Genomic DNA, 25,168 nt, shown 5'->3' on the forward strand with positions numbered 1-25,168 from the left:
CGTCCACACGTACACGGGTATTTTTGAAAACGGAGATTTTCCGTTTTTGTTTTAAAAAATAATCTCGTCCACACATAAAGGCAGAAATGAAGGAAAACGCTGCTATGAACATGCCAAAGCAGCAGGTGGCGCTAGATTCCTAACCGTGCAGAAATGTTGGCCAATCAGAAGTCTAGAAGCCTCGGTGGGAAAAAGTAAACAAAGCTGGGGCATAGAAGCAGAACCGAGTCGTATGTGTGGAGGGACAGTAACTGTGTGTATATGTAAGCATTTAAACACTGCAGAGAGTAGAATTAACAGTAACAGTATTGTAGAAATTCATTTCACCGAAACAATAACGTGGCGCACAGTGTGACGCATGCACCAGTTTATTGTATTTCCAGACTTGCTTTCGGCACAATTTACAGTGCACGCTACTCTGTTTTTTGTCAGACTTGAAATAGCCGAAATACCTTCACACTACGGAACTTCTATGGCTCTTCCGTTCGACAATCTCTCCGGCATTGGAACCATCATCTGTTTTCTCTTCGGTCACGCTCGGTTGATTTTTCTAGTCGGCACACTCATTTCCTCCATTACCCGCTGGCTGCTTCCCAAACAAACACGTGCGGCTTGGCACTTGTGCTGTATGTAACAAGTCACGCGACGTGACGCTGCGGCTGTGATTGGTTCGGCTCTGCGCTACTGAATTTGGATTGGCTGACCTTTTTTTTTTTTTTTTTTTTTTAAGAGGACAAGAGCGGCGAGGTCTATCACGATAGCTTAATTTCTCTATCGAGTAAAAGTTATATCGCGATACATATCGTTATCGTTCTATCGCCCAGCTCTACTGTGAATAGTAGCTGAATATTTCAGTGTATTTGGTCCAACTTAGGACTTAACTGGAGTTAACTTAGGTCTTGACTAGCAGCTGTTCTTCATCATAAGTGTGACTTTGTGATTCTGCTTGATATTTTCTACCAGCCTGAGGACTTTACCGTGGCAGACAGAGGAAACAGGAGGCCCATGTGGCAAGCGACTTGGCCGGCTCGAGGGGCCTGCACTGTTGCCACAGAGAGAAAATTGGGGGGCAAACAGACAACTTTGGTCTCACACCTTGAACGTCCAGAGACAAAGAGCGATTCAGTTCTTAACAGTCCATCCCAAAAAAATTACAGACTGAAACCGTTTATGACTTTTATTTCCTCTAGTTGGACCAAAAACAGTCTTTTAGTCATCTTGGCTTGATTTGAAATAAACAGTAAGAGATTTGGAGCTTTTAGAAACGCTGTAAAAGAAAAGGAAATGCTGAATTTATAACACAGGACAAAGTGAGAGCTTCATAAGGAAAGTTACTGCAAATAAGTCATAGTTTTATTTCTTTAATGTTGTTTTTAGACTCACTGAAGGCCAAAATCCTGCCTGAAATTGAGATTTGATTAATTGCCCAGCTTCAGCCTGCTACAATGTTATTTAAAAAAACAAACAAACTGGAAATGAACTCAAAGAAGTAAAAAATGGTTAAATGAACAGATGTTATGACAGAAATCCATTTTACCTGTTCATTTTCCTCACCCGCTCATGTCCAATAATATTTGCAGGTTAAATAATTCATTGTATACAATGAATTCTATAAACAAGGTTAAATCTTTGCTTCCATCCTCTTCTTGTACATATGCTGATCTGCTGTTGTGTCTGATCCACCACACAAATAATAATTATAGTGACCGGGCAGTAGTGCATCAATCAAGTCAAACGTATTGACTGCTACACACTTAATATTTGCCACATCTCTCATTATCAAGCATTTTGCACAGTGATCTGCTTTTTGCAGCTTGAGGTGACTGTGTTTGTGTGCACAGTCATTGTTCCGTCCATCAGATATCACCACTTCTATTATTGAAGGTGCTCTACAAGAGATGAGACCACAGATCCATTATTTCAAGGCATCAGGATCAAAACTGCCTAAATCATTAATTAATTTGTAAATAAATAAAGACAGAGGAAATAAAACCAGACATATCAATTTATGGTATATTTTATTAGTGCCCAAGTTATTATTTTCTTTAAGTAGGATGTTCAGTGGTTTTTCTGACTTTCGTTTTCTCTTACAAAGTACTTCTAAAGAAACAAAACAGCTCAGATAGCTTAACATTTTTGTGCTACATGTTCCTGTACGCTGTTTAACCACAGCTAAAGTTTCTACACATCCTCTCTGCTGGCGTCCTGTATGTTTGTGTGTCTGTCTGCCTGTCTGTCTGTCTTTGACCATGAGGCCTTTGGGGTCAAACTTGTTAACCTCTCCATTGAAGATCGCATCATCAGCGGGGATTTTGGTGCAGTTCACTACACCTCCAGGGGCACAAACAGACACCCTGATCCCACAGGCAGAACGTAGCTTTCATCGCCAAGCAAACATTTCTTCCGTCAGCGGATCAGGCCTCTCACCCTCATCCCCCATTAGCTCGACGTGTTTCACTCCATTACTCGTTTTTAATGCTGTAGATACAGAGCGAGGAGATGCAGTAGAGCTGACGGCAGCGTGGAAAATAGATTTGTCTTGTGAAAGACGAGATCCACATGCTCGCAAACTCATCAGCGGCTTTGAAAGAGACATTCACGGTGGCGCCTTGAGCGTGAAAATTAGCTGTTTATTTGGGGTGTGATGGGATTTATGGGACCTGAAAGTGAAGTCTTTAAGCTCCCTTTTGGGGATTTTGGGACAACTTGTTTGTTGTTGTAGAGCAGCTTGTGGTGTTAACCCACGACCCCGCTGCCCTCTGACCCCCAGCACAACAGCTCTATCCACGCGTCAGGGAGAAGGGCTTTCACAGCGGAAACATCCAGAACACGGGCAAGTCTCGCAGGGAGGGAGGTCAATTAGAGTCAGGATCAAAAACACCGCACAAGAGGACAGCTAATAATCTGACTGCAGGAAATATGCGAATAGATGCCACAAGCAGTTTGGAGGTTTCTGTGGAGCAAGTGAGTGGATTAAACGACTGATTAAAATGGGAGGCAGAGCCTTTCCTTCAGAACTGGCTCCCAGTTTGGATTTGAGAAACGGACACCCTCTCTGCTTCTACGATTGGACTCAAACGTTTATGGAAAAGTAAAGCTTAAAGTTAGGGCTAGTTCAGGTGACTCCATACCACCCCATCATTAAGCTGCTACAGGCTCCGACCGAGTCTTCTTTTCACTCCCCACATATTTATACACCTCTGCAGCACGTCAGTAAACTTTAGTCTTTGCTTTAGTCTATATTTTGTCATGACATCCCAGCTCTCTTTTTTTTCCCCTCTCTCTTTCCAATCACCAAACGACCTGTCACAGCAGATGGCCGCCCCCCTCCCCCCTCCCCGAGCCTGGTTCTGCCAGAAGTTTCTTCCTGTTAAAAGGGAGTTTTTCCTTCCCACCATCACAAAGTGCTTGCTCACAGGGCGTCGTTTTCATCATTGGTACTGAAGCACCTTGATGTGGCTGTTGTGATTTGGTGCTATTTAAATAAACCTCAGCTGAATTCAATTCAAGTGGCTCATTTATGATCCTAGCTGTATATTTATATGCACCACTGTGATATGTCTAGTTATAAAACTATTTTCTAGTTTGAAATTGTTAACCTGTTGCAGGGAGAAGGTTCCTGGTTTGAAGTTATATGTTGTCTCTGTGCCTGTGAGTACAGAGCTTCTGGGTACTGTAGTTTTCTTCCTCAGCCAGAAGATGTGCTCGTTAGATTAATTTAGAATTTGGCCACAGGTGTGAATGGCTGCCTGTTTTTTTTAGGTATCAATTTTATTAGTCATAAGTAACCACACTAAAAAACGCTTTAGCTGCTAAAATAGCTTGATCACATGGGCTTAGCTTGTTGGATTATCAGACTTACACATCCACAAAATATTAATGTTTTATTAAATGTAAAAGGCCTCTGCCTATGACTGGTGCTTAGTGACTGGTACCCTCACTATGACCACAAGCTGTGGATAGTGAGAGGAAAAAATGAAATATTTGATGCACGCAGCCAAAATGAGTTTCTTCCATAAAGCATTTGGGCTCATTGTTAGCGACTGGGTGAGCAGCTCAGACTCAGAGTAGAGCTGCTCCTCTTTCTTAGGTTCAGATGTTTGATCAGGATGCCTCTCGATGAGATTTCAGGCATGTCTTTCTGGGAGGAGTCCCCAGGGTCGACCCAGGAAATGCAGGAGAGGTTACATCCCTCAGCTGGCTTGGGAACTCGTCGGTGCCCACTACTGGAACAGCAAGAGAAAGTAGCTGGGGAAATGGAAGTGGATGGATGTTTTCTACTTTTAATATCCATTTAGTCTCATTTTAAGAGTTTAGAAGACGCGTATACACATTTTTACAATTAATTAATTGTTTCTGCCTTTGTGGAATAGCTTTGGCTTAGGAGGTAGAGTGTGTTTCTCACTAACTGAGAGGCCAATTTTACACTTTGCATACATTGATTAGTGAGTGTGATAAAGTGATTAATTAATATGGCTCCCTGTGTAAAAGCTTTAAGTGGTCAATAAGATCAGGGAAATGTTAAATAATCACCAATCAATTTGATCTGTGCTGCCTTCTGAATTATTTGATAAATTTTATCTCCAAAAATATTCATCACAAATTCCTGCATGAAGTAATCAATCAAGTTTTAGTTGATTTTGCAGTTGGTTCCAGGAGGAAGGAGCTACAAATCTGAGTGCTCGTTTTCCCAATTCAGTGTGAGCTTTTTGGGGACAGGCAGAAGGAATCGTCACATTTAACTGGCTAGCGTTTGGTGTTCCTCACTGGTAAATGATTAATAGAAAATAACATTATTATGAGACCAATGATAGGCGATCGTATATAAAAGTGTGAATAAAACAAATCATTCACGTTGCTGTATTGGGTAACACGTCAAAGGAGTGGAAAGTGGAAAACTCCCAGCGATGTATCCTCCAGCCGCAGGTTATATGCGGTCTAAGTGGAAAAATTTCAGCTTGCACTGATGTTGCATGTGACATTTTTTTTGGTCTTGATTTAAAAACATGATTATCTATCAACTCTTTTACAGTAAGATCATATCCCCGTTTTCGAAGCAGTGTTAAATATATTCGGGTGGGTCAGGTGTAAAATCATGCACATTTAATGTTCTCATTTGTTGCATTTAAAACGTGGTTTTAATTCAAGACATTTCACCCACATGTGATGCAGGCCTAAAGCTTTTTTCCTTTTTTTTCTCCACACAGTCAATGCACTGTATACAGTACATTGTTTTCCTCCGTGGAAAGAATTTTTAGCTCCAGCTAATGAAAGCCAAACTTAAATGGGACATTGAAGCGATCTGGTCAGTGTTCCTGCTCTTTATCTTCTCTGAAACTCTGCATCTATCAGACGGTGACACCGCACTGAATTTTATCACTGTTTTTGTTGTAAGCTGCCTTCCAGTGAGGTTACAAGGTGCATATTTCGATCTGTTTTTTCAGGTGACAAGTTTTCCATCCACCTCGGTTGCTTGACTGGACGCCTGCGTACCCCAGCCGAATAACTGCTGAGGGAGGGTTTTGTTCCTGTCTGTGAATCCTTCAGGCCGTCGTCGGGGAATGTGGAGGTGGGTGACTGCAAACATCCGTGTGCCAGCACCGTGCCACACATGCATCCAACGGGGTCGCATTATCTTCAAAGCCTGTCGCCTTCAACATGTGATTTGACTCAGAGCTCAAAATAAAAAATGGAAAAAAAAAGAAATGGCAGACATCTTGCATTCCTGAGCTCATTCCACAAAGTACAATAACTTCCTTGAATTCTTCGACCCCCGGCGGCGGAGCCAGGGCACATCCTGTTGTCCTTGCAGCACTTCCTGCTCATGCAGCTCAATCAGGCTCCTTTGTTGCCATGGCCACTGGAAAACAGTGTAGTCATGCTTAATAGGCACCCAAACACGTAACGCTCGGATGATTATGGATCAAAGATCTGGCAGATATTTTTTTTTCAAACCTCTAACATCCACTTTTCAAGCTTTACTGCTATTAGAATAACTTTATTCGAGAGTCTGACTGCATATCATTTAATTTCTGGACTGGCTTGATGCTTCTCTTCATTCATTCCTTGTGATGTTAAAACTGAGAAAGACTATATGAGTCATTAAGACTTTATGCTTTTATGTCTGCACCCTTCTATCAAATACAAATGTTGTTTTTGTGCATTATTTTGTACCCATCTTCTCCAACATATCTGAGTTACAGCGATGTATACTCAGTGTAAATATATTCATTCGTTTGTAAAAGAAAGTTTTCACAGGACTTCTTGCTGTCGCTTGAAAAGCAAATTCTTACTGCTTCCATAGGAATTAAGAGTGTAAGTAGCAGCCAGTTGCTGCTAGTCAAATGCACTTGATTAATTGATCGTCAGCAAGTATGAACACCTTAGTAAAAACAGACATTTTGGCAGTTTGCTAGGAAGCATTCAGGTGTTAACAGAGCGTTAAGGAGGAAAGACATCAGTAATGATCTTAGAGAAGCAACGGTTGTTGCGTAGCAGTCTGGGAAGGGTTATAAAGTCAACCAATTTAAAGTCTATCATTCTATTGTGAGAAAGATTATTAGGTAGAAAACATTCAAGGCAATTCTCAGTCTGAGTGGAAATCCCAGAGAGTTCATCCCAAGGTCAGACAGTGCGATTCTTAGCAGAATTTTAAAAAACCCAAGCGCTACATCTCAGACTCTACAGGCCTCAGCTAGCATGTTAAATGTTGAAGTTCATGAGAGTAAAATTAGAAAAAGACTGAACAAGTGCGGCTTGTTTGTTAGAGGTGCCAGGAGACAAAGCTTCTTCAGTCTAGGTTTGAACAGTTGCTTCTGAAAAAAACCACAAGACAGATTTCAATTTTTCTCTGTTATATTATGTTTAATTGCTGACAACAGGCGAAGTACAAGATTTGATACTACAGTAGTGCATTTGTAGTCTGAGTTCATTGTGGTACAGCGGGCTATGGCTGCATATTTAGTTTCTTCAGCAGGAACATTGGACAATAGATGTATTGTGCCAGGTGTAGCAAAAAGATCATTTTCGTATGTAGTTACTGGGTGGAGAATTTTAACGTGCATGTGCAAAAATGCACAAAAAATGCAAAAGCAATCAAAGATGGCAGAGTTGTGGTAAACATTAGCTAAATAACATATATGCACAGTGTAAAAGCCTAAAAATACAAGCACAAATCCACTGGATCATGACCTTTAATGCTTTCCTTAGTTTGATTCTAATTGTACATATTTGTTCATTTGAATTAGTTTCCCTATTACTGAGAGTAACATGACTAGTATTAGACACTGGCTGTATTTTAAAGGATTGTGCAGACAGAATAGTTGATAGTAACTGAGGTAAAACTGTGTTTATTTCTTTTCAATCAATTCTGCCTATCATAAGATCATTCGATTTTTGTTCATTAGAGTGTGTTTGGGTGCAGATGATGAATTATTTGTGAGTGAATGAAGTGCCCCTTTCAATTTTGCCAATATATAAAGTACTTAGGATAAAGTTAGGTAAAGGTGGCTTTGCATGTGTGTGGTTGTGTGAGTAAAAACACTAAAGTAGGTCTGGATGAATTGGGTCTTTTTCACTTGTGGAAAGACCCAAACGGCTTTAATCAGCAAATCAGTGCTCACTTTCCTAGACTGTGCATTCGCTTCACTCTGTTTACTGTTTCGTTTGTGGGTGAACACTGCATCAGAGTTGCTCTCTTTCATAACTACTCTCTCGCTTGCCAGCACAATGTTCATTTGTCAGCTTCCAGCATGGCAGCTCCAGCCAAACTTTCATCCTGCTTAGTCAAACAGAGAAAGGAGCAAAGCGAGCAGGCTCTCCTGGGATCATGCTAACCCTGGAGGGATGCATTCAATTCTGCTTCCTGCACTGCTGTGTCTTTCCAAGAGTTTACAAGCCGGAGGAAACAAGGCTGGCAACGGACCCATTTTAAAGAGATGTTTAGCAGGTCAAAGTGTTTCTTCACTTTGCCGTCTTTGATTTCTTTATGTAAGATTTATTTTTCCTTCAGCGATTAGATGATGTTTGCCTGTGAAAACAGAGCAGGGATGTTGCAAACCCTCATACCCTGATTTGATAGGGATGAGCAGTCGTTTGGTATGGATGGACAAAGATAGCAGACAGTAGTGGCGTCCATGACATCATGTGTCAGGAATGTGATACCACCTCAACTCTGCTCTGGCAGGGTTGACCCGTATGACTGCAGGCTGCACGCCACCCCTGTTTTTGGACAAAGATGGGAAAACCTCAGAATTTATTTTTTTGTTCCCCTAATTTTTCTTGAATTATGTGGTTAATAATAAAATTTTGTCATGATGTTGCCGACAGAACCGTTTATTACATTTTAAAATGCATTAATTAGAGCTTAAAATGGCAATGAGGGTATTCGTGACTGTATACATTTTTCTTCTCTTATGATTCACCCCATATCTTTTCACGCGGAGGAATTTTCACACCGTTTGGGCGAGGCGTATCAGATGGCATACCGGATGCTTTTGTCTCAGCCAGGGCATAGTTATCCGCGGATATTCTTGAGATTGGGTTGTTATCTGACGAACCCCTACACGACCAATGGCAAAACATACAAAAACATAATTGTAACGCGGTATTAGGAATGTGAATACGTTTTACGTTTGTTCCATGTGACGTTTTTGGGGTTTGTGCTAGCAGATGATTGTGTAAACGTCCTTTTTCAGCCCGTCATCATGATGCATCGGTGTCAAATTTTCAGCTCGTTTCATTTGCAGTTATGGAGGTAGACAATCATCGGTTATAATCTCTTATCTTAGATGGTGATGAAGTATCTTCCAATTTTTTTTTCACTGTGATAATGTATGTTTTTCAGACTATAGGATAAGAAAGCTATCATTTTTCTGTTAATCATGCTGTTTATTATCAACACTATGTGCTTTCTATAAATATTATTTACATATATGTCATAACTTCACCCACCATGACTTCAGTGCTGTACATTACATGTCTAATGTAACTCCTTTGTCTGTTTATTCTTCATTTTCGCCAAGACGCCACCTTGTTTCTTTGTTTTTATTGATGATGTCATAAGTGTTGGATGGATGTGACTGAGAAACCAAGAGAAGAACAGTGCACACCCATGCTGCCAACTGTTATTAACAGTGTAGCTATGTTGTAAACCACATCCTGGGGGTCTCCAAATTCATAGGCCGCATCTTGATGCATTCTCAATCATCCAGGTAAGTAAATCTCCAAAAGTTGATTCTGTTCAACGTAGCGTTTTGTGGGAGAAACGTTTCGTCAGTCATCCAGGCGACTTCTTCAGTCTCAGTTGACTGCAGGTTAGGCCACATCCTCCTGAGGCTGCATTTGTAGGCCAGTTACGTCACAGCGACACGAAGAAGACTGTCCAAATTCGTACACTCCTCCAAATGCAGCCGACAAATGATTCCTTCTTTTCCCTGAATTTGAAGGATGGGTCGGGTGTATCCTTCGCGGCACAACATGTTCCAAAATTCATAACGCGGCCCAGCCAATTCCAGTTTCCAAAAATGGCGGCAGCTACTAAGTGTTAATATTACTCTTATTACTCTTTCTGGGTCACAAAATAAACTTTTAAGATTTTTTCAGGCGAGAATGTAGCTGTGTAAACTTCAAATATCTGCTCGGTTTATCAAGACGGCACATATTTGTAAAAGTGCTCCGACGTTTTCGGAGACGTCTGTTACCCAACAGCTCGATAGCTAACTGGGGCGAGAACAGCGGACTTGCATTGTTTTCAAACCCCTTGCGGTCTTTCGCTACTCAGGTTAAACATGATATATAAGTCACTTAACTTAAAAATGTTATTGTTTGGCTTTTTTCTGTGTTTTATTTGTTCTGAGTAAATCGGTTTGGTTAGATTACAGCTAATTAAACGTTAAACGGATTAAACAGAAGTGTGAGTTGGTCGAGAATTTACGGTAGTGTCCTGTTATATTTTACATAGCAGGGAGCAGACAGCTGAGGTTATTAAACTCCACCGAGACAGCTGTTGATGCAAAACTGAAGACTAGACTGTCCAATTTCACAGCCGCTCACTTCCGGCCTACCCTGTTTTCGGAGGATCCCGCCCACGTAGACCGCGAAGACTGGGTCCTCAGGAGGATGCGGCCTATGAGTTTTGAAAAGTGCAACACAAACTGTAAACATCGACTGTCTTGAGAGTATTAAGAGAATTATGTTCCAGCAATTGGATACAACTTTTACTTAAAAGGTGGAAAATTCTTCATATCTGGTTTGTGCAGCACTTTTTCCCGTGTTTCTGCAAGCAGGAGAGTAAACAGTGAGTGTTTGCTCTATAAACAACCACAAGCCACGCAGTCGCCCCCTGCTGGCCATTAGAAAGACTGCAGACTTATGTCTTCACTTCATAGTCTGTTTTAATTGTAAGTTTTCTGCTCTTTGTATGTAGTAGTTCTAAATGCATTTTACTGAAACGGTGTGTGCAAAAAATATAAAGTAAAATTTATAATAACGCCAAATAATAATGCGCTGGAATTAATGTAGATGTATCACAGACAGTTTAACAGATAGAAGTTGCCTCAGTGGCATCACCAACTCACTCTGCAGTTGTTGCCTCTGTGTTAGCGCTTTGGCTCCCACATGTTAGTTGTTCTGATGCCAGAAGTGAGAGCTAAGTTATCAGCAAGCTGTAATAAAAGATTTTCAATTACTAAAATGGGAGAATAAACTACTTGGATGGTCTGTACCAGAAAAAAACAGGTTTTTGTTTGTTTGTTTGTTTGTTTGTTTGTTTTTTGCCCACTTTCTTGTTTCAGATCATGGAGCCATTGACACAATTGTGCTCTGGGACATCATTGCCTTTAGAGGCCTTCTTCTGGCTGATCAAAGACTTGAGGATTTGGTGCGGCTGTGTGCGTGTGAATCACCTCAGTAAATACTTTTCATCACACTTGATATCTTAAGAGATTTTAAAGAAGCCTTTTGGACTTATAAGTGAAAGGCTACTTTAGTTACATTAGAAGAATCATTACCTTTAAATGGCTTTAAAGCACTTGAGGCAAACAGCTGGAACACACCGGCCTATTTGCAGTTTTTGTGTCTCGACATTAGACCTGTTGAAACAGATTAAATGTCTGAATGTTTTCGATGTCACAGTGATTTTCCTGTTTAATATGCTCCACTCTGAGCTGAACTGAGCAACACCATTTATTGGCTCTAACGCGATCAGTGAAATCCTCTCTAAGCCTCTCCCCCTCAGCTCTGCATGCTCATCACACTTCACTCAAATATGTTATGATCTTCTAACTGCTTTCCCCAGCAGGGCAGCACGTAAAGAATGCTGCTTAATGTCACCGGCTGTCAGTCTGACTTTAGACGAGCCGCTCGGTAACACACGAATATGTTAACCCTGTGATGTCACGGTGAGAGAGTAGGGAAGCAGAAGCACAGCCGGCACGCTATGGTATTATTAGAGTGAAGTGTGTGCATGTGCCTGTGTGTTTGTGTACATGCAATACGTTTGCCTAATCAGAGCCCTCAGAGGTATTAAATAAGAGTGTGGGTGTGTGTAGAGAGCAATGTAGTTTAACTGTCATGTATGGAACTGCACTGCACTTCTCTTCAGAGAGCAATAACGATGGGTTGTCTTTAAATTGTCTTGAACTAAGATCAAATTAAACCTCAATGTTAATTCTTGACTTTGGAAAAGTGCTGATAGAATAAGCCGACCCTGAAGTCCATTTTAGTGTCTGTTCCAGTCACAATGAAATTCCAAGAACTGATACTTCACACCAAGTTGATGCCAGAATTCTTAGCTAGCACTTTTCTTTGGTACCAAACTGGAGATACTGGACAACAACATATGGGATGGTGATAGTAAGTGCAGATAAAACACTTGGTCTATTGGGGTCCTTAAAAAAAAAAAAAAAAGTTTATGCTCTATTATTAGGATCCACTGAAGAAGCTTGTTGTTAATTTTACAACTGGTGTTTCTTACTTTATTGTTTTTCTATTTTTTCTTTCCTTTTCAGAGACAAAACATTGAGAGAAGAGTATTTAACCTAATCCTGCAAATAATTTATAGGTTAGCAAAAAAAGCACGTCTTTTCTTCACATCGTGTTGATTTTAGACAGTAGTTGCCACTAAGGACATCAATTACAGTTAGAGATTTTGAAAAGTGCCAGAGTTTTGACTGTGTCCTGTAGCTCTGCACCGAGTCCTCACCTCTAACATTACGAGCTGAGCGCTGCATAGTTCTGGTATTTTGATGTCACAAAGCAGAATATAACTGAATGTTGGGCATCAGTAGGGAGGAGAATCCCAGTATAAGACACATGGATGCACTGGGTATTAAAGGCAAACAAGTTACTTTTGCCAGTAAGCAATGGGCAGCGCTGGGTGTAACACGTTACGCCTTAGGCATAACCTGTTGCTGTCATCACATTACATTTTTCTTTAACGAATTACATTTTTCTGTAATGCAGTAAGTAAGTCATTACTGTAATAAATTCAGTAATCACATTGCAGTTACAGTTGTCATTACTTGCATTGCAAAGGTTCTGCCAATATCTGCATCAAACAAAGGAAAAAGTAATAAAAACGTTGTTTTTTTTTTTTCCCCTGCGCCTTCAGCTCATGTGCAAGAAGGCAGAAAGTCATAGAGTCATCTGCAATTTACTTCAATTACTGCATTATACCACTAACAGGGCACTGGCTGTTTGCAAGCATTTACACCAAGAGCTAGCAAAGAACCCAGAGTAATGTTAGTTGCCTATTAAGTGATTGTATGTTGAGCCCAGATAAGCAATCACAGTCTGATCTTTGATGAGTAAGAACAGCATCAATAAGCAGGATGGTAGCCTGTTCCTGTCTCTACAGCAGAATCTCCGTAAACTCTTTGCTCTGGTTGTGAAATTTGCCGTCCAATTTGTGTTAATACGTTAAAAGAAGGATCTTCATCCTCATTAGAAGAATTTATGTCATTAAATCAGATTGCCTAGTTTTTGTATTGTTACCTAGTAGGGGTGCAACGATACACAAAATTCACGGCTCGGTTTGGTTCGATACTTTGGTGTCACGGTTCGATATTTTTTCGATACAAAAAAAATGTTCATGCCTTTTTAATTTATCATTTATTAAAAGTATAAATATATATTTTAACTCAAAAGTACAGTTTTTAAATTTAATGTTGCTGAAACAACAAAATAATAAAAATAAATAAATATCTGATTTAGAAATCACTCATCTTTGGAAAAAGAGAGTTTATTACAGAGAAATGTCTCTTTCCAAAATAAAAGCTATACTATACGCTTCTTCTGGGCTATATTCTCAGCAGCATATTAAACATCAGGTCCCCATAAGGAGAATCATGTGCTAACGGCTGTCTAAATGACTCGGGTAAAGTTTGTAGCATGCGTGCTTGTTGTTTTTGTCTGCTTCCACTTGTCTTTGCACTAGGATGATGTCGGCGTAAATGTGCAGTCATATTCGTTGTGTTCCCACTAGTGCCAGCGTTAATCTCCTTAAAATGACATTAACGCCATAACGCGGCAAATCTCCGTTAACGAGCTACCGCGGATCGCCCCGTGCATGGGGCTGGACGGCCAACACGTTAACAAGCTAACTGCGCTGACGCACTAGTTCCCACCAATTGAGCATTGCGTGGCACATCCGACATACTGTTTTACTTTTGTCCATGACGCGCTTACCATCAGGGTCATACTTCACATGAAAACTAAAATAGTTCCAAACGCCAGATCTGAATGAAGATGGGGAGGTTCAATTTCGGGTAGCGTTGAGGCAGTTGCCATGTTGCAACGAGCTTAGCTTCTGTCTTGCTAGCTTGCGCTGCACTCAGTGGATCTGCACTCGACAGTGCAGCCTAGGTGGATAAGTCGAACGCAGATCCACTGAGCGCTCAACACAGACAGCATCGTCAGAAGAAAAGTTGATAAAATAAATTTAAAAAATTGTATTGTTCGATACAAATGCGTACCGAACCAAAAGCACTGTATCGAACGGTTCAATATCGATACGAGTATCGTTGCACCCCTATTACCTAGTAATTATGTGACGCATGTTCCAGGGTAATACAAAAGTAATGTAACGAGTAGTGAAATTAATTACTTTGTCCAGAGGGTAATTAACTTAACAATATTAACTAATATAATGTTATTTGTTAAAAAAGAAACCCCAAAAAACGAGTCACGTGTAATACTTTTCTCTTTTCTCAGCAGTCGTGGCACTCAGAGCTCCGTAAGCTCACAAATCGGCTTTCATGTTAATTCACAAAAGACCAAAAGCCATTATGCAAACAGTGCCACAGAGCTTTTCAAATGAAAGGAGAAAACACGTAAAGTTTACAACTGAATCTGTACACAGAATGGACAGTGAAACTTTCTATTCACAACTTGTGTTGCCGTTATTGTTTGCATTGTATCGTATACATTCAGCCCATTCTCACTCCCAAGGCGTCGAGTGTTTCGGTTTGGTCAGACGCCACCAGTGTCACAGAAACGGTCCAAACAAACCAAAACAAAGAAACATGACACCAACAACAACCTCGTCTGTGACACACAGGGGATTACTGAATGGTGAGATTTTTTTCGTGTCATTCTGATTCATGACTGTAAATTCCACACATAGTTTTGGAAAGCTGCTGAAATGAAAGAAACAAAAGGTGTGTGCGCGTGTGTGTGATGCTTTTGTGCAAAATAATCATCTTGAAATTATGTTAATTTGAAATGACCAGACAAAGTCAAACCCCTTTTTTTTTTTTTCTTTAAATCCTATTCACTAATTTATTAAGACCTCCAATTAATATGTATCAAAAGAAAGAACAAAGGATTTGGATTTTTTTAAATTATTTTTTTTACCTTACATTTACCTTAATAAATGTCTGTGAAGTTTAATAACTGGATAACAGTAAAATAACTGTTTGCATCACTGAGAGGGTGGGTCTTGAGTTAAACTTTTCTTAACTTTCTGGTAAGTGATTAAAGCAAAAAACAACAGAAGCAAAGATGAAAATTTTTACACCATATTTCTCTTTTCTCTGTATTATTGCTACTTGAATCAGCTGTGTTGTGATTTGTTCATATATACATACAATTGAATTGACTTAATAATTTGGACTCATTCTTATGTTTGTCCTGCTAGACCTATATGCGGTGCCCAATGCTGTCGACCACAATATTTTATTATCAAGATTAGAGCATGCCATAGGCAATAAAGACACTGCCATGCAGTGGTTTTAATTTTATCTAGACTCCAATTTGCCATAATGACACACTAAAGTTCATTATGGAGTTCCACAGGGTTCTGTGCTGGGACCACTTCTCTTTACATTATACATGCTTCCCTCAGGCAGAATTATTAATAGGCATAGCATACATCTTCATTACTATGCAGATGATACCCAGCTTTATCCATAAATCAGTTTGACTGCAGTCGTGTCTTAAACACATATGATGACCTCTAATTTCCTGCTCCTAAATTCCTTAGTCTAACCAGATGCTTACTCCGGATGGCATTACCCTGGCCTCCAGTAACACAGTGAGGAATCTTAAAGTCATGTTTTTTCTTCAATGTGTGTATTAAACAAATATGTGGGACTGCTTTCTTCCATTTGCGCAATATCTAAAAAATTAGAAGCATCCTGTCTCAGAGTGATGATGAAATATGAGTTCATACATTTATGACTTCTAGTCTGGGCTATTCTAATTCATTATTATCAGGATGTCCTAAAAAGTCAGTGAAAAGCCTTGAGTTGATCCAAAATGCTGCAGCGAGAGAGCATATTTCTCCCGTATTGGCTCCCTGTTAAATCCAGTTTAAAATTGAAAATTCTTCTCACATACAAGGTCTTGAATAATCAGCCTCCATCTTAAAGACCTCCTAGTACCATGTCGTCCAATGAGTGCGCTCCACCTTCAGACTACTGGCTTACTTGTACTTTGTATGTAGAAGTAGGAGGGGAGACAGAGCCTTCAGCTTTCAAACCCCTTGTCTGTGGGACCAACTCCCAGTTTGGATAGAGATAATCTCTCTGCTTTTAAGATTACTCTTAAAACTTTCTTTTAATAATTGAATTGACATTTTTGATCAGCTTAATATTTTATTTGACAGGATAGTAGAGAACAGACAGGGAAGTAGGTAGGTGATGGGTTGAATGTGTTTTTTGCAGTGGTCGTATGTATGGACAGCTTTGCAGATCTTCACCTAGTTTGCTTAGGTTTAATGTACACAAATACTAGGGGTGCAACGATACACAAAATTCACAGTTCGGTTTGATACTTTGGTGTCACGGTTCGATATTTTTTCGATACAAAAAAATGTTCATGCCTTTTTAATTTGTCATTTATTAAAATTATACATTTATATTTTAACTCAAAAGTACAGTTTTTAAATTTAATGTTGCTGAAACAACAAAGTAATAAAAAAAGAAATCTATCTGATCGAGAAATCACTCATCTTTGAAAAAAGAGTTTATTACAGAGAAATGGCTCTTTCCAAAATAAAAGCTATACTATACACTTCTTCTGGGCTATATTCTCAGCAGCATATTAAACATATCAGGTCCCCATAAGGAGAATCATGTGCTAACGGTTGTCTAAATGACTCGGGTAAAGTTTGTAGCATGGCGCTTGTTGTTTTTGTCTGCTTCCACTTGTCTTTGCACTAGGATGATGCCGGCGTAAATGTGCAGTCATATTCGTTGTGTTCCCACTAGTGCTGTCAGCGTTAATCTCGTTGAAATGACGTGCTTACCATCAGAGTCATACTTCACATGAAGACCAAAATAGTTCCAAACGCCAGATCTGAATGAGGGTGGGGGTAGGTTCAATTTCGGGTAGCGTTGAGTCAGTTGCCATGTTGCAATGAGCTTAGCGTCTGTCTCGCTAGCTTGCGCTGTGCTCAGTGGATCTGCACTCGACAGTGCAGCCTAGGCGGATAAGTCGAACACAGATCCACTGAGCGCTCAACACAGACAGCATCGTCAGAAGAAAAGTTAATAAAATAAATGTAAAAAATTTTATTGTTCGATACACATGCGTACCGAACCGAAAGCACTGTAACGAACGGCTCAATATCGATACGAGTATTGTTGCACCCCTAACAAATACCTACGCAGCCACAAATGTGGAACTGTAAAACAAGTATCAAGAGGAATGACGTTCAGGAAATGGTCCAGTGCCAATTTGAACCCAGGCTCCTGCAGCCTTTTGGCAAAAACGTCATGGGTCACAAGCTTAACCATGTGTGCTAAGACATCTAAAGAAGCCTATGGATTTTACTAATGTGTAGATGCATTTTGATGATTATGGGTTATGTTTTAGCTTTTCTCCTTCATATTTCTCTCCTTTTAAACACAGAGATATGAAATCTTTTTTTTACTCTTTCAGAGTCTTTCCTAAATGTTTTCTACCGAACGTAGTGAGAAACATAGTGGGACAGGTGTAAGGGTGTCCACTGTTACCTGTTTTGTGGTATTGCAATTACATATGGAAGAACTGCCAAAGCATTTATGATAAATCTGATCTTGTGGGCTGTGAATTGTATACTTGGCATAAAGGAGTTGGGCTACATTAGTTCAAAACACTGAAGACTTGGAAGAACATGCACTGAAGCTTAAGTGACTCAACTGCAGCACTTACAGGGAGTGGTTTGTTGTAGAAACATTTTCGCCCATAGCAACATTTTTTCTCACAACTAATTAGAAATACAGTAGCACTTAATAGATCAAAGTCAGAAAGCAGCAAACGCCGAGCACAACACAACCTTTACGCCTATCAGAATTACCTGGCACTGTTCCTTGTCCCCAGTGAGGATGAATGTGTGATTGTTCCTGTTTAACCTGAATAACCAGCAAACATTAGCAGAGGTAGGGTGCAGGACAGTGGTGGCAAATTTGTTTTGAAGTGTTTGAAGGGACAATGTTTCACTCGCGTTTCTCGCTTCTGCTTTGGGGACCTGTCTTTATCTTTTTTCAACAAAAATTCTTCGAAGGCCATCGATTTGAAGCAGTCTTTTGTCTCGACTTCCTCTTTGCACATTAATTGTTTTGATTGGTTGGGAATACTTCGTAAGGAGTGGCAAGAATGTGATTCTGGCTCACATGCCAGTGTCCTCAGGGCATCCATAGTTCAGAGAGATTGAGTTCTCAGCAGCTTAATGGCTGACTGGCAGTATTAAAAAGGTGCTTCTTTAGAGTTTAATGGCAGACGGTCAAAATGACTGCTTTCATACGTTTGTGTCCTTTTATTACACAACACATAATGATAGCTACTAGCCTGAAACGGGAAGTTAATCTGAGATTCTTTGTTAAAATTACATTGAGCAACTGAACCCGTCCCTTTATGTTATAACTCCTGTCAAAACTGGTCACAGTATGAGAACAGAAACAGCACCGCCGATGGAGATGCTGACATTGTTTCTAAGGACAATAGTAATTCAGTCAGCCTGTCTCATAAAAAGAAGAAATATTGTTCACATTTTTTTGCAGTGAAAAAAGCAAGTTTAAAGACATTAAATAAATCAATAGAATAGACAATGTTCACTTCAAGTGCACAAACCACTATTACTGGGAGAGTGTATTTTAAACATAAATGTGTTATGCGGTATGAATTTGTATCTGTTCTGATATGTCAGTAAAGGTAGACATCAACAGCTTGACTTTCATTTGTGCAGCAGTTTCTTTTTCATTTTTTTAAATTCTTTTTTTTACAACCGAGAATGTTTATGGTTTGTTCTCATCAATAAAGGTAAAATGGTTACTGTACTTGCTAGAAAGCCCAAGAAGGCCATCTAGGTGCTGTTCAGGAAAGTTATGTCTTCAACATTAGCACAACTTTGGTTTTGGAGCTATTTTTGAACCAAAACTAAACATTTTGAAGGGACAACGAGCAAACAGTTATTCACCGTGTTTGCTGGGTATTTTACCTTTGAATTGTAGCTGGGGAAATGGCACCTAATTCATTCTAAATCCTCAAGCATGTCAGTGATTTATTTTTTTTTTTTTTTAAGTTTTTTAATGTGCTCTTTGTTTGTTGATTTATTAGTTGTTGTAGTCTGAAACTGTAAGAGTCACGTAGCCACGAAAGTACTAGTTGTTATACATGGTTTCTTTGATTAGCACTTAAAAGACACAAAGTGGTGGCTAAATGGGGACCTGGAGTGACACTTGCTGAATTTTTAACACAGTTTCATGTTCTCTGGTGTGGTTGTCATTTCTGATTTTCATGACTGGTTCCTGGTCCCAGTAGCCCTATTTTTAACAAATACTGGAAGATGGCATAGAGGGTTATTGTTTTTCTTTGTTTATGTGTTTGTTAGCAGGATTATTCAAAGTTTTATGGACAAATTTGCATGAAATTTTACTTAATGGCAGGTTTAGCATATGACTAAGTTTTGAAAGCAATCGGGATTTGAATCTGGATCCAGGAATGCAATACAGAGCAAAACTGGACATTTTTGGCAAAGCTTCACAAATGCATAGAAAAATTTGGGAGACATCACTTTGCTGTTCTCACTAAGGAATCCACATTCAAATTGTATTAATTCAGCCATAGATTTTCATATGTATTCAGTCTTTGCATTTGTCTTCGGCATATTTAGAAAAATACATATATTTGGAATTGTTTTATACATTAATTTTTTAAAACATAGTTATGATTTGACAGAACTAAGGACAGATATAACACTAAATAGAAGATCATTAGCTTGTTTCAATACCCATTCATATGAAGTGTTTATTATAATGACCATATTTGGTGATTTATTTTTTATTTTTTTTAATTTTTTTTAAATGCACTTTATGTTTTTCTTTTTTTAGTGTCGTTTATTTCATCAACCAATCTGGGAACCCAACTTCTACTCTGATGTAGTATCTGGGGGTTTCCATTGTAACCAGATGAGGCCAGGGCTTCGTTAGAAAGGCAAAATAATTTAAATAAAGTTTTCATACGACTCATTTGCCCTTTACACATTGAATGTTTACCTGTATGCGAGTTGGCTGTGTAAATTGAACTCTGCTAAGGTGGTAGGGGGTGGAGCTTATACCGTAACAAGCCACCAGGGGCTCGAGATCAGGCAATTGAGATCTTTGTGTCCATGTTTATATACAGTCTTTGTGATCAAGCGAAAGTGTGTAACTACATGTAACTGTCTCACAAAAGTTTATTATGTATTAATTGAGCCAAAGGTTTGTTGCGTACACAAAACCACACACAGTTCAGGAACATAATGATACCTAAACTGAATTCCTGGTGTTCCAGGCAGTAATTATGTTTCCATTTAAATGTATTTGGAAAAACAGTTTAGCAGCGTATAAATGTAATTTATTGCAGACGGGGTTTTTTTAGCGTGTCCCTCCACAGTTTTAGTCACAAATCTCAGATTGAACTGAATTTCTGTTCTAATTACTGTTTACCCTCCAATTTCAGCAATTGACAGATACGCCTTTTATATCCTCCTTTTCTGTGATGTTATTTTTGTGCACCTCCACCATGAGAAAAGTTGTACGCAATAGCCTGTATCTATATTTAAAGTGATTAATCTAAGTTGTGATGATTACGAGGCCTCGAAACGCAACTCTGCGCAAACTACAGGTTTGTTTATGACAAGTATACCCTTCGAAGGAACAGATTCATTTTGCTTTTCATAATCACAGAGTGGAGCGTCTACATTCACTCCTGCAGTTTGTCGGGAGGAGCACACCCAGGGCATGCAAACTTGTATTAAATGGTAAACAAGATGTAAAATAAAGGGAACTCCTGACCTCATTTTAGCACCACGAATGCCTCTTTATTTGAATTGCATAACACAGTGGAAGCTCTTTTCCTCAGGCCTCTTCTGTTTGCTGATGATAAAAGCTGATAAGCCTATTTGTTTTTCAAATACTGGTTAGTAGTTTCATAATATTTTCATTCACAGAGACCGACAGCGAAGATGTTTGACATTAACTGGAAGTGGTCCTGGATTCTTGTCCAAAACAGTGTACAGCAAAGCAGTGTGTTGTATACAATTATTCCACCTTTACATTCATAACCACTTCCTGTTGAGTGTTATGGTTTGAGAAGGCGGAGGGGCGTGAAAAGCAGTTAAAGAGAGCTGCATTCCAGAAGTTGCTGTCATTTATGTGTTCCATTACGCCAGCACAATGTAAAAGACATAAATAGAAGAAAATAACTAACAATTAGGGAGACAAATGCATCTCGTCGACTTCACGTCATCGTGAGCTGTGACATTGTCTGATGCACGCGGGACCTTGGCGATGAGTGTGTCATTTCCATTTTGGCTTTGTCCCTTAGATTCCAGGTACTATGTTGTCTGAAATAGCTGAATATTATCAGCATTATTCATTACTGGAACTTTTCATGTGGCCCGAGGTCCTCATTCAGCATGGCTCTTATCTGCAGCGCTGCAGGAGTCGCTGTGCGTGTTCCTGTTATTGCGATCCCCCGGCCTGCAGGCAGATACTTGCACCCACTTTGGCTGCGGCCGGGCTCTTTTTCCTCTGCAAGAAAATTCAGATTGTATAAACCTCAATGGCAGAAAATAAAGACTGTTTGTTATTACAATGCCAGTCCACAGTAGCTTGAGCGTGCGTTGTTTTGACTCTGAGAACAATCAACTGTGGCAATAAAAGAGCCTCCCTTTCTCCCTCCCTCCCTGCACAACTCACCCCCTCCCTTTAACCCCCTTCTCTTCTGTTTATTTACAGCAAGGAATCCTCTAAAGATGTAACTCTCAGATCCTCAGTCTTACTTTTACTGGGGTAGATAAACCTCCTCTAGCTTTTCCATTTTATGATGTGAAACGAAGTAGGAATTTCCTGCGGTGTTGACAGCTGTCAGCAGCACATCCGAGTTAATCAATAATTAAAACTTTATGTAAAGTGTTATGTAAAACTGGAATGAGGGCATCTTAAAACTGCAGTAAAGGTGTGTTGGTTACTAAAGTAAGATGATTATGTTCAAAGTTTTTACAGCAAATTGCACTCTCAGCACATCCATAGTGCCTTTATGGTTCTGTGCATTTACTGCACTGAAGTGTACTCACTTGAATCCTCTGTAACTAATCTAACTGGCTAAGTCCCACCTCCTTTGTAGTGCTTGCCAGGCAGAGCTTTGTCTATAATGACAGTGCTGCTGGATTCCCAAATTAAACTCGCATTTTAGTATTGTGTTTAAAAAGTAACCTCTCAATTCATGGTACAAAACAAGGTGATAAAATAATGGAATGGGGTTTATTTAAGATATCTCCAAAAAGCACAAACATGGTGTAGAGGATCCAGTTTGGTGACTCCAGTTAATAAAGTCAAAAACTATTTTTTTTTTTTTTTTAAAAAGACGACACTAACAAGCTTGGTTAGCCGGGCGTGTCGATACACTGATGGACCTGAAACGGATCCAAGATCAAACAGCATCCACCTGTTTCACAGAGCCAAAAAATCTTAGTAAAGCATCCACCGATCTTTATTCAAATCAGGGTCACGTAGGAGGAGGTCTGGAGCTTATCCCTTATCTGAGGAGGTGAGCTGTAAGCAGCACCCCTGGGTAACTCAGTCTGGGAAAGTGACACGCCTGTCATACTGTAATCCAGGTGTCCTAAGGTGAAGTCAAAGAGGACAGAAGCCTCACGTGGAGCAGTAGTGCAAATGTTTACATGATCTTGACTGTAAAAGTGGGGCCTCAAGGTTCTTCTGATTTTTTTGGGTTTTAAGACGGTTTTAAGGTGTCTGAACCGTTACCACAGGGCTAACCGAACTAAAATTGTGTTTTAGATTATTTCACCGGGATGTTTTTGTGTTTGTTTCTTCGGTAAATATAAGCCTCACTTTGGGAGTTCATAAACAAGTGGGTGACATTGTGTTGTCCATCTTTTATATACAGTCTAAGGTTAAAGCTAATGTAGTCTAGTCCTGCATAAATCCCAACTTCATGAAGGTTATGTTTAGGGAAAAAAACAAAAGTTAAACTTTCTGCAGACATGTTTTCAGCCAGCCAATAATTAGTGCGCTCACTGTCATCTGTCTCCTAGACAGAGGTGATTTTTCTTTATGTGGATGCGGTCATCCACTCTTCAGTCAGAGGATATTGTTTGTCATCCAGGGGAGCAAAGTCCCAGCCCTGCCTCATCCTGAACTTGACATATTTAACCCCTCTCACATGGGAAGATCTAAAATTAGTCAGCAGAGTCAGTTAATCGAGCCTGCCATTGATTATACCTGCAAATGATACGGGTATCTGAACTGCCTTTATGCAAGATTTCTTATTGTCATTTTTGTCCTACTTAGCATTTTATGTTGAATATCAAATGACTATCAAATGACAAAACATTATATTTCTTTTGGAAGTGTTCATGTGGAGTAAATAGTGAACATAATTTAAAAGGCAGGTTCTTCTTACAGGTTGAAGTACTCTGCAGATTTAGAAGTGATGCTTTCACACGAAAAGCTTGAAAACAACCTTAAAATAGAAGTTTCTCTAATGTCCACTTGAGGTTCGATCCAAAAGCCAAATTTCTTACATTCCCTCCCAGAGTACTTTTTTATAACTGATCCGCCAGGTTACTAGAGTTGGGGCTGTCCTGAATCCGAAGCTGATCAGCAGAGTTCTAGGCCTCAACTCTGCTAATTAGATCTTTCTGGCAGGTTTGTGCTCTTGGTGCCTTTTGAAGCATTTTAAGTCGAAGTTATCTTACTAATAACAGCCCAAGATGTCTGTGTTTTAGTTTTGCTGTGTGAAATTGTAATATTTTATTAGCCTGTTAGCATTATTTAGCAGGTAAGTGTTTCTGAGGATTGCAGTCGCGCTGCTAATGGTTGCTGCTTGATTGCCTGCTAACCCCACATTCTCACAGAAATGTTAACACAGAGACTTTAGAATGAAAGTCCAATGGGTGATGTCACAATGGCTGCATCCATCTTTTACACTGTTTGTCTGGACCAATCCAGATTCACTGTAGTCTCACGCCACATAGATAGAAGACCAGATCCCAGCTAGAATATGTGTAATTAAAAAACAGTAGAAGACCAGTTTCCTGGTTACTAATACACAGAATCAGTTATTTCAGTTGTTTTATTTATGAAGGGGAAAATCCCAATAACAGTCACCTCAAGGTGCTTTATGTTATAAGATAAAGACCCTACAATAATACAGAGAAAACCCCAATGATGCGATCGGCAAGCACTTGGCAACAGTGGAGAGGAAAAACTCCATTTTGAAAGGAAGAAGGCTCAGGGAGATCATCCATCTGCCACAACAAAAAATACCTCTTAGACTCAAATGGTTCGGTCTATGAAGCCACACCCTCAGCGCCCCTTGCGCCCTCTCTCTCTTTCCTTCCCTTTTTATCTATCAGGAAGTTGTAACATGGAAGGTGAAAGTATTACTGATACCACATGAATCAGACTGGTTCTGAAGAAAGTGAGCGCATGAAGGCGCGGTCAGAGTAAGCTGTACTGGAGCAATGGGTAATCACATTCTGCACAGGGGTGTGGACGTTTACCTGCACTGCTAACATTATTAATACTCTGCAAATTAACCTGACATCGTGTGTATCCAACACGCATATAGCTCAAAGTCCTGCACATTTTAGCAGGAATTAAAATATGACTTGATCACAAAGGATGTGATTAATAGTTTCAGAGGGCTCTTGAGTGCAGTAATAACTGGTTTGGAGAACATTTAGTATCGTCCAGTCCACCAGTTAGGTTTTTTTTTTTCTCCTGTTTAAAGAACTAGCCAGGGCTGAAGCCAGTGACTTTTCCAGGAATGTCACATTCCCCATTCTAAAATTCACAGTTTGTGTTTGTATAGTTATGGCTGCACGCACAAACAAAATGCACTAATCAGTAACACGGAGACTAATGTTTAGTGTGTACACAGGCATTTTCTGTGCCCCATGGAGGTGTAATATCCTGAATATGATCAAAAATTGGATAAGCCTCAGAAACAGCGCATTCATGTTCATGTAAACACACTCATTGTGGGTAGTAGCACTTGATCTTGGAGTGAACAACAGGAAGCTGTGCTGCGTATTTGTGGAACAGGTAGTTCACAGATGGTTACGTAGCTTTTTTTTGTGAGCGAGATAAGACACAAAAGCTGCAAATGAAATCGCTCCACATGAGCACCATCTGAAATGGAAAACTACTTACTGATGGAGACTTTGAAAGCTTTTCAG

The 25,168-nt window shown here is 39.7% G+C and overlaps 1 long non-coding RNA gene across 2 annotated transcripts in view; it reads left to right on the forward strand.

Annotated features, from left to right (window-relative positions):
- Positions 1-25,168, forward strand: part of LOC113014986 (uncharacterized) — a 107,258-nt gene that overhangs the window by 9,238 nt on the left and 72,852 nt on the right. For both annotated transcript variants that reach the window (XR_003271039.1, XR_003271040.1), the window contains exon 2: positions 5,445-5,569. This is a non-coding gene — a long non-coding RNA (uncharacterized LOC113014986). The remainder of the gene's footprint in view (positions 1-5,444; positions 5,570-25,168) is intronic.

Source organism: Astatotilapia calliptera, chromosome 22 (assembly GCF_900246225.1).
Source record: "Astatotilapia calliptera chromosome 22, fAstCal1.2, whole genome shotgun sequence".
NCBI lineage: Eukaryota > Metazoa > Chordata > Actinopteri > Cichliformes > Cichlidae > Astatotilapia > Astatotilapia calliptera.